This window comes from Ambystoma mexicanum (genome assembly GCF_040938575.1).
Source record: "Ambystoma mexicanum isolate Mex_15411 chromosome 12 unlocalized genomic scaffold, UKY_AmexF1_1 Mex_chr12_unloc.1, whole genome shotgun sequence".
NCBI classification, from domain to species: Eukaryota; Metazoa; Chordata; class Amphibia; order Caudata; family Ambystomatidae; genus Ambystoma; species Ambystoma mexicanum.
Window position 1 is genome coordinate 6493624 of NW_027182322.1, and position 9777 is coordinate 6503400.

The 9777-nt window shown below is 45.2% G+C and overlaps 2 non-coding genes across 2 annotated transcripts; both read left to right on the plus strand.

Annotated features, from left to right (window-relative positions):
• Positions 1-1993: 1993 nt before the first annotated feature.
• Positions 1994-2065, plus strand: TRNAH-GUG (transfer RNA histidin (anticodon GUG)). Its single transcript has one exon. It is a non-coding gene; the product is annotated as a tRNA-His (tRNA).
• Positions 2066-6567: 4502 nt separating this feature from the next.
• TRNAH-GUG (transfer RNA histidin (anticodon GUG)) lies at positions 6568-6639 on the plus strand. Its single transcript has one exon. It is a non-coding gene; the product is annotated as a tRNA-His (tRNA).
• Positions 6640-9777: the final 3138 nt, after the last annotated feature.

The window sequence follows — 9777 nt, forward strand, 5'->3', positions numbered from 1 at the left end:
CATTAATACATTGGCAATCTCTGTGGAGGACTGAAACAATTCGATATGTCCTGTTACTGTTATGAACCTTTTGTTTCTTTAATGCTCTTTGCACACTTTTTCATCGGGTGACTGTAATGTATTTCAACCAAATCTAATTAAGAGCGCATTATGTGGTGACATTTGCAGTACATGAAACATTATAACACTGCCATTTACGTCAATAACCACTGGCTTGATTAAGACATATGTATTGCAGCGACAGTATTTCCCAGTTACAAATGGGAATAAAAACAACATCCGGGAGGGATTGAACCAACGACATTTAACTGATGTTGCCAATGGAGCGCGTTACAGAGAGCGCGAGGTCCCGCTTTTACAGTCACACGCTGATGATAATACAGATGTTTAAATAAACAGGCATATCTGTGGACTTGTGGTCTTTCTACATTGGGACTCATAGTCTAGTCCTAGGCTATTGTAGGCACTGGCGTATCTTTTAGTGGAATGAGAGGCATTCTGTAGTCGCGTGAAAGGACCTTTCAAGTCAATCTGATCTGTATTGTCCTGTGAAAAAAAGCGTTCTTAGACACAGTGAGGAGTTTTTGGGGATAATGGGAAAATCATTTCCAACTAAATGACAGGAATTTCTTAGTCCAATCATGAGGTGTGCTAGGCTTTTTTATACTGTGGCGGAAAGAGAGAGAGTATAACAGTCATTATAAATAAAGGGCCAAGGAAGTGACAGTTTATGGAAGGAACAATTTGCACATAGTTTTAGAATGTGGTCAGGAGGAGGACAATGTGCTTACACATATGAAACATTAGAAGGTAGACATTATGGAAGCACATATATTTCTTTATTTTTATTGTATTTGGGGAGAGGGGGTTAATATAGCACGTCCAATGTGGAAAAGTGCTTTCCATAGCACCTTGCAGGTGGGCGACATCTAGAGCTGTGCAGTAGCCACCCATGCCCCAGACGTCAAAGAGAACAAGAAGTTACACATGTTGGAAGTGAGGGTGAGACATTGAGGAGATATGATCCCCGTATGAAGCCGAGAGAAGGAGGAGGCGTGAACGTGCATCCATGTATGCGGGCGAGACAGGAAGGAGCATTGGTCATGCATCCCTGCATGAGGGTGAGACAGGGAGGAGATATGATCCCCGTATGAAGCAGAGAGAAGGAGGAGGCGTGAATGTGCATCCATGTATGCGGGCGAGACGGGAAGGAGCATTGGTCATGCATCCCTTCCTGAGGGTGAGACAGGGAGGAGATAAAATCCCCGTATGAAGCCGAGAGAACGAGGAGACATGAACGTGCATCCATGTATTCGGGCGAGAAGGGAAGGAGCATTGGTCATGCATCCCTGCATGAGGGTGAGACAGGGAGGAGATAAAATCCCTGTATGAAGCCAAGAGAACGAGGCGGCATGAACATGCATCCTTGTATGCAGGTGTGACATGGAGTCATCATGAACATGCATCCCTTTATAAGGACATAACATGGAGGACGCATGAACATGAATGCCTGAATTTTATGGTGGTGGCCTTCGGGTGATTTGGCACGTGCAATTGGTGAAGAGCACTTCTCCTGCGCAAAAAAATTAATTTACTATTAGCACCCCGGAGGGAGCCTCTGCACTTCTTATAGGGAGAAAACTCTGCAATGGAAGGGGACAGGGTCAATAACAGCTGTAAACTCTCACAAGACCATCACTGCTCTCACACTTTCCTGCTCTCAGGCTGGCGGGCCATTATCGGCCCTGGCTGCCGCACCATTGCCAGGTTTGTGTAACTATATTATTTCTAATTGGCTCCACTTTGATTACTTTCATTTGGATTATGACTTGATTATTGAGATCTTAAATAAGTGACTGGGGATCAGGGGTCCACTTATTCTCATGGATAACATCACAACCAACCTTTAATTCAAACATGAGTCATGACATCACAGATGGAGTACAGCTTATGATAGAGGTGGAACGTCACATTGTGGCAGCCCAAGTAGCTCGCCGTGATCGTATAGTGGTTAGTACTCTGCGTTGTGGCCGCAGCAACCTCGGTTCGAATCCGAGTCACGGCATTGCGGTGAGGCAATGTCACGGCAGTTGGGCAGATATTTTAGAATTTCCATTAATACATTGGCAATCTCTGTGGAGGACTGAAACAATTCGATATGTCCTGTTACTGTTATGAACCTTTTGTTTCTTTAATGCTCTTTGCACACTTTTTCATCGGGTGACTGTAATGTATTTCAACCAAATCTAATTAAGAGCGCATTATGTGGTGACATTTGCAGTACATGAAACATTATAACACTGCCATTTACGTCAATAACCACTAGCTTGATTAAGACATATGTATTGCAGCGACAGTATTTCCCAGTTACAAATGGGAATAAAAACAACATCCGCGAGGGATTGAACCAACGACATTTAACTGATGTTGCCAATGGAGCGCGTTACAGAGAGCGCGAGGTCCCGCCTTTACAGTCACACGCTGATGATAATACAGATGTTTAAATAAACAGGCATATCTGTGGACTTGTGGTCTTTCTACATTGGGACTCATAGTCTAGTCCTAGGCTATTGTAGGCACTGGCGTATCTTTTAGTGGAATGAGAGTCATTCTGTAGTCGCGTGAAAGGACCTTTCAAGTCAATCTGATCTGTATTGTCCTGTGAAAAAAAGCGTTCTTAGACACAGTGAGGAGTTTTTGGGGATAATGGGAAAATCATTTCCAACTAAATGACAGGAATTTCTTAGTCCAATCATGAGGTGTGCTAGGCTTTTTTATACTGTGGCGGAAAGAGAGAGAGTATAACAGTCATTATAAATAAAGGGCCAAGGAAGTGACAGTTTATGGAAGGAACAATTTGCACATAGTTTTAGAATGTGGTCAGGAGGAGGACAATGTGCTTACACATATGAAACATTAGAAGGTAGACATTATGGAAGCACATATATTTCTTTATTTTTATTGTATTTGGGGAGAGGGGGTTAATATAGCACGTCCAATGTGGAAAAGTGCTTTCCATAGCACCTTGCAGGTGGGCGACATCTAGAGCTGTGCAGTAGCCACCCATGCCCCAGGCGTCAAAGAGAACAAGAAGTTACACATGTTGGAAGTGAGGGTGAGACATTGAGGAGATATGATCCCCGTATGAAGCCGAGAGAAGGAGGAGGCGTGAACGTGCATCCATGTATGCGGGCGAGACAGGAAGGAGCATTGGTCATGCATCCCTGCATGAGGGTGAGACAGGGAGGAGATATGATCCCCGTATGAAGCCGAGAGAAGGAGGAGGCGTGAACGTGCATCCATGCATGCAGGCGAGAAGGGAAGCAGCATTGGTCATGCATCCCTGCATGAGGGTGAGACAGGGAGGAGATATGATCCCCGTATGAAGCCGAGAGAAGGAGGAGGCGTGAACGTGCATCCATGTATGCGGGCGAGACAGGAAGGAGCATTGGTCATGCATCCCTGCATGAGGGTGAGACAGGGAGGAGATATGATCCCCGTATGAAGCCGAGAGAAGGAGGAGGCGTGAACATGCATCCATGTATGCGGGCGAGACGGGAAGGAGCATTGGTCATGCATCCCTTCCTGAGGGTGAGACAGGGAGGAGATAAAATCCCTGTATGAAGCCGAGAGAACGAGGAGACATGAACGTGCATCCATGTATGCGGGCGAGAAGGGAAGGAGCATTGGTCATGCATCCCTGCATGAGGGTGAGACAGGGAGGAGATAAAATCCCTGTATGAAGCCCAGAGAACGAGGTGGCATGAACATGCATCCTTGTATGCAGGTGTGACATGGAGTCATCATGAACATGCATCCCTTTATAAGGACATAACATGGAGGACGCATGAACATGAATGCCTGAATTTTATGGTGGTGGCCTTCGGGTGATTTGGCACGTGCAATTGGTGAAGAGCACTTCTCCTGCGCAAAAAAATAAATGTACTATTAGCACCCCGGAGGGAGCCTCTGCACTTCTTATAGGGAGAAAACTCTGCAATGGAAGGGGACAGGGTCAATAACAGCTGTAAACTCTCACAAGACCATCACTGCTCTCACACTTTCCTGCTCTCAGGCTGGTGGTCCATTATCAGCCCTGGCTGCCGCACCATTGCCAGGTTTGTGTAACTATATTATTTCTAATTGGCTCCACTTTGATGACTTTCATTTGGATTCTGACTTGATTATTGAGATCTTAAATAAGTGACTGGGGATCAGGTGTCCACTTATTCTCATGGATAACATCACAACCAACCTTTAATTCAAACATGAGTCATGACATCACAGATGGAGTACAGCTTATGATAGAGGTGGAACGTCACATTGTAGCAGCCCAAGTAGCTCGCCGTGATCGTATAGTGGTTAGTACTCTGCGTTGTGGCCGCAGCAACAATCCGAGTCACGACATTGCGGTGAGGCAATGTCACGGCAGTTGGGCAGAAATTTTAGAATTTCCATTAATACATTGGCAATCTCTGTGGAGGACTGAAACAATTCGATATGTCCTGTTACTGTTATGAACCTTTTGTTTCTTTAATGCTCTTTGCACACTTTTTCATCGGGTGACTGTAATGTATTTCAACCAAATCTAATTAAGAGCGCATTATGTGGTGACATTTGCAGTACATGAAACATTATAACACTGCCATTTACGTCAATAACCACTGGCTTGATTAAGACATATGTATTGCAGCGACAGTATTTCCCAGTTACAAATGGGAATAAAAACAACATCCGGGAGGGATTGAACCAACGACATTTAACTGATGTTGCCAATGGAGCGCGTTACAGAGAGCGCGAGGTCCCGCTTTTACAGTCACACGCTGATGATAATACAGATGTTTAAATAAACAGGCATATCTGTGGACTTGTGGTCTTTCTACATTGGGACTCATAGTCTAGTCCTAGGCTATTGTAGGCACTGGCGTATCTTTTAGTGGAATGAGAGGCATTCTGTAGTCGCGTGAAAGGACCTTTCAAGTCAATCTGATCTGTATTGTCCTGTGAAAAAAAGCGTTCTTAGACACAGTGAGGAGTTTTTGGGGATAATGGGAAAATCATTTCCAACTAAATGACAGGAATTTCTTAGTCCAATCATGAGGTGTGCTAGGCTTTTTTATACTGTGGCGGAAAGAGAGAGAGTATAACAGTCATTATAAATAAAGGGCCAAGGAAGTGACAGTTTATGGAAGGAACAATTTGCACATAGTTTTAGAATGTGGTCAGGAGGAGGACAATGTGCTTACACATATGAAACATTAGAAGGTAGACATTATGGAAGCACATATATTTCTTTATTTTTATTGTATTTGGGGAGAGGGGGTTAATATAGCACGTCCAATGTGGAAAAGTGCTTTCCATAGCACCTTGCAGGTGGGCGACATCTAGAGCTGTGCAGTAGCCACCCATGCCCCAGACGTCAAAGAGAACAAGAAGTTACACATGTTGGAAGTGAGGGTGAGACATTGAGGAGATATGATCCCCGTATGAAGCCAAGAGAAGGAGGAGGCGTGAACGTGCATCCATGTATGCAGGCGAGAAGGGAAGGAGCGTTGGTCATGCATCCCTGCATGAGGGTGAGACAGGGAGGAGATATGATTCCCGTATGAAGCCGAGAGAAGGAGGAGGCGTGAACGTGCATCCATGTATGCGGGCGAGACAGGAAGGAGCGTTGGTCATGCATCCCTGCATGAGGGTGAGACAGGGAGGAGATATGATCCCCGTATGAAGCCGAGAGAAGGAGGAGGCGTGAACGTGCATCCATGTATGCAGGCGAGAAGGGAAGGAGCATTGGTCATGCATCCCTGCATGAGGGTGAGACAGGGAGGAGATATGATCCCCGTATGAAGCCGAGAGAAGGAGGAGGCGTGAACGTGCATCCATGTATGCGGGCGAGACGGGAAGGAGCATTGGTCATGCATCCCTTCCTGAGGGTGAGACAGGGAGGAGATAAAATCCCTGTATGAAGCCAAGAGAACGAGCTGGCATGAACATGCATCCTTGTATGCAGGTGTGACATGGAGTCATCATGAACATGCATCCCTTTATAAGGACATAACATGGAGGACGCATGAACATGAATGCCTGAATTTTATGGTGGTGGCCTTCGGGTGATTTGGCACGTGCAATTGGTGAAGAGCACTTCTCCTGCACAAAAAAATAAATGTACTATTAGCACCCCGGAGGGAGCCTCTGCACTTCTTATAGGGAGAAAACTCTGCAATGGAAGGGGACAGGGTCAATAACAGCTGTAAACTCTCACAAGACCATCACTGCTCTCACACTTTCCTGCTCTCAGGCTGGCGGGCCATTATCGGCCCTGGCTGCCGCACCATTGCCAGGTTTGTGTAACTATATTATTTCTAATTGGCTCCACTTTGATGACTTTCATTTGGATTCTGACTTGATTATTGAGGTCTTAAATAAGTGACTGGGGATCAGGGGTCCACTTATTCTCATGGATAACATCACAACCAACCTTTAATTCAAACATGAGTCATGACATCACAGATGGAGTACAGCTTATGATAGAGGTGGAACGTCACATTGTGGCAGCCCAAGTAGCTCGCCGTGATCGTATAGTGGTTAGTACTCTGCGTTGTGGCCGCAGCAACCTTGGTTCGAATCCGAGTCACGGCATTGCGGTGAGGCAATGTCACGGCAGTTGGGCAGATATTTTAGAATTTCCATTAATACATTGGCAATCTCTGTGGAGGACTGAAACAATTCGATATGTCCTGTTACTGTTATGAACCTTTTGTTTCTTTAATGCTCTTTGCACACTTTTTCATCGGGTGACTGTAATGTATTTCAACCAAATCTAATTAAGAGCGCATTATGTGGTGACATTTGCAGTACATGAAACATTATAACACTGCCATTTACGTCAATAACCACTAGCTTGATTAAGACATATGTATTGCAGCGACAGTATTTCCCAGTTACAAATGGGAATAAAAACAACATCCGCGAGGGATTGAACCAACGACATTTAACTGATGTTGCCAATGGAGCGCGTTACAGAGAGCGCGAGGTCCCGCCTTTACAGTCACACGCTGATGATAATACAGATGTTTAAATAAACAGGCATATCTGTGGACTTGTGGTCTTTCTACATTGGGACTCATAGTCTAGTCCTAGGCTATTGTAGGCACTGGCGTATCTTTTAGTGGAATGAGAGTCATTCTGTAGTCGCGTGAAAGGACCTTTCAAGTCAATCTGATCTGTATTGTCCTGTGAAAAAAAGCGTTCTTAGACACAGTGAGGAGTTTTTGGGGATAATGGGAAAATCATTTCCAACTAAATGACAGGAATTTCTTAGTCCAATCATGAGGTGTGCTAGGCTTTTTTATACTGTGGCGGAAAGAGAGAGAGTATAACAGTCATTATAAATAAAGGGCCAAGGAAGTGACAGTTTATGGAAGGAACAATTTGCACATAGTTTTAGAATGTGGTCAGGAGGAGGACAATGTGCTTACACATATGAAACATTAGAAGGTAGACATTATGGAAGCACATATATTTCTTTATTTTTATTGTATTTGGGGAGAGGGGGTTAATATAGCACGTCCAATGTGGAAAAGTGCTTTCCATAGCACCTTGCAGGTGGGCGACATCTAGAGCTGTGCAGTAGCCACCCATGCCCCAGGCGTCAAAGAGAACAAGAAGTTACACATGTTGGAAGTGAGGGTGAGACATTGAGGAGATATGATCCCCGTATGAAGCCGAGAGAAGGAGGAGGCGTGAACGTGCATCCATGTATGCGGGCGAGACAGGAAGGAGCATTGGTCATGCATCCCTGCATGAGGGTGAGACAGGGAGGAGATATGATCCCCGTATGAAGCCGAGAGAAGGAGGAGGCGTGAACGTGCATCCATGCATGCAGGCGAGAAGGGAAGCAGCATTGGTCATGCATCCCTGCATGAGGGTGAGACAGGGAGGAGATATGATCCCCGTATTAAGCCGAGAGAAGGAGGAGGCGTGAACGTGCATCCATGTATGCGGGCGAGACAGGAAGGAGCATTGGTCATGCATCCCTGCATGAGGGTGAGACAGGGAGGAGATATGATCCCCGTATGAAGCCGAGAGAAGGAGGAGGCGTGAACATGCATCCATGTATGCGGGCGAGACGGGAAGGAGCATTGGTCATGCATCCCTTCCTGAGGGTGAGACAGGGAGGAGATAAAATCCCTGTATGAAGCCGAGAGAACGAGGAGACATGAACGTGCATCCATGTATGCGGGCGAGAAGGGAAGGAGCATTGGTCATGCATCCCTGCATGAGGGTGAGACAGGGAGGAGATAAAATCCCTGTATGAAGCCCAGAGAACGAGGTGGCATGAACATGCATCCTTGTATGCAGGTGTGACATGGAGTCATCATGAACATGCATCCCTTTATAAGGACATAACATGGAGGACGCATGAACATGAATGCCTGAATTTTATGGTGGTGGCCTTCGGGTGATTTGGCACGTGCAATTGGTGAAGAGCACTTCTCCTGCGCAAAAAAATAAATGTACTATTAGCACCCCGGAGGGAGCCTCTGCACTTCTTATAGGGAGAAAACTCTGCAATGGAAGGGGACAGGGTCAATAACAGCTGTAAACTCTCACAAGACCATCACTGCTCTCACACTTTCCTGCTCTCAGGCTGGTGGTCCATTATCAGCCCTGGCTGCCGCACCATTGCCAGGTTTGTGTAACTATATTATTTCTAATTGGCTCCACTTTGATGACTTTCATTTGGATTCTGACTTGATTATTGAGATCTTAAATAAGTGACTGGGGATCAGGTGTCCACTTATTCTCATGGATAACATCACAACCAACCTTTAATTCAAACATGAGTCATGACATCACAGATGGAGTACAGCTTATGATAGAGGTGGAACGTCACATTGTAGCAGCCCAAGTAGCTCGCCGTGATCGTATAGTGGTTAGTACTCTGCGTTGTGGCCGCAGCAACAATCCGAGTCACGACATTGCGGTGAGGCAATGTCACGGCAGTTGGGCAGAAATTTTAGAATTTCCATTAATACATTGGCAATCTCTGTGGAGGACTGAAACAATTCGATATGTCCTGTTACTGTTATGAACCTTTTGTTTCTTTAATGCTCTTTGCACACTTTTTCATCGGGTGACTGTAATGTATTTCAACCAAATCTAATTAAGAGCGCATTATGTGGTGACATTTGCAGTACATGAAACATTATAACACTGCCATTTACGTCAATAACCACTAGCTTGATTAAGACATATGTATTGCAGCGACAGTATTTCCCAGTTACAAATGGGAATAAAAACAACATCCGCGAGGGATTGAACCAACGACATTTAACTGATGTTGCCAATGGAGCGCGTTACAGAGAGCGCGAGGTCCCGCTTTTACAGTCACACGCTGATGATAATACAGATGTTTAAATAAACAGGCATATCTGTGGACTTGTGGTCTTTCTACATTGGGACTCATAGTCTAGTCCTAGGCTATTGTAGGCACTGGCGTATCTTTTAGTGGAATGAGAGGCATTCTGTAGTCGCGTGAAAGGACCTTTCAAGTCAATCTGATCTGTATTGTCCTGTGAAAAAAAGCGTTCTTAGACACAGTGAGGAGTTTTTGGGGATAATGGGAAAATCATTTCCAACTAAATGACAGGAATTTCTTAGTCCAATCATGAGGTGTGCTAGGCTTTTTTATACTGTGGCGGAAAGAGAGAGAGTATAACAGTCATTATAAATAAAGGGCCAAGGAAGTGACAGTTTATGGAAGGAACAATTTGC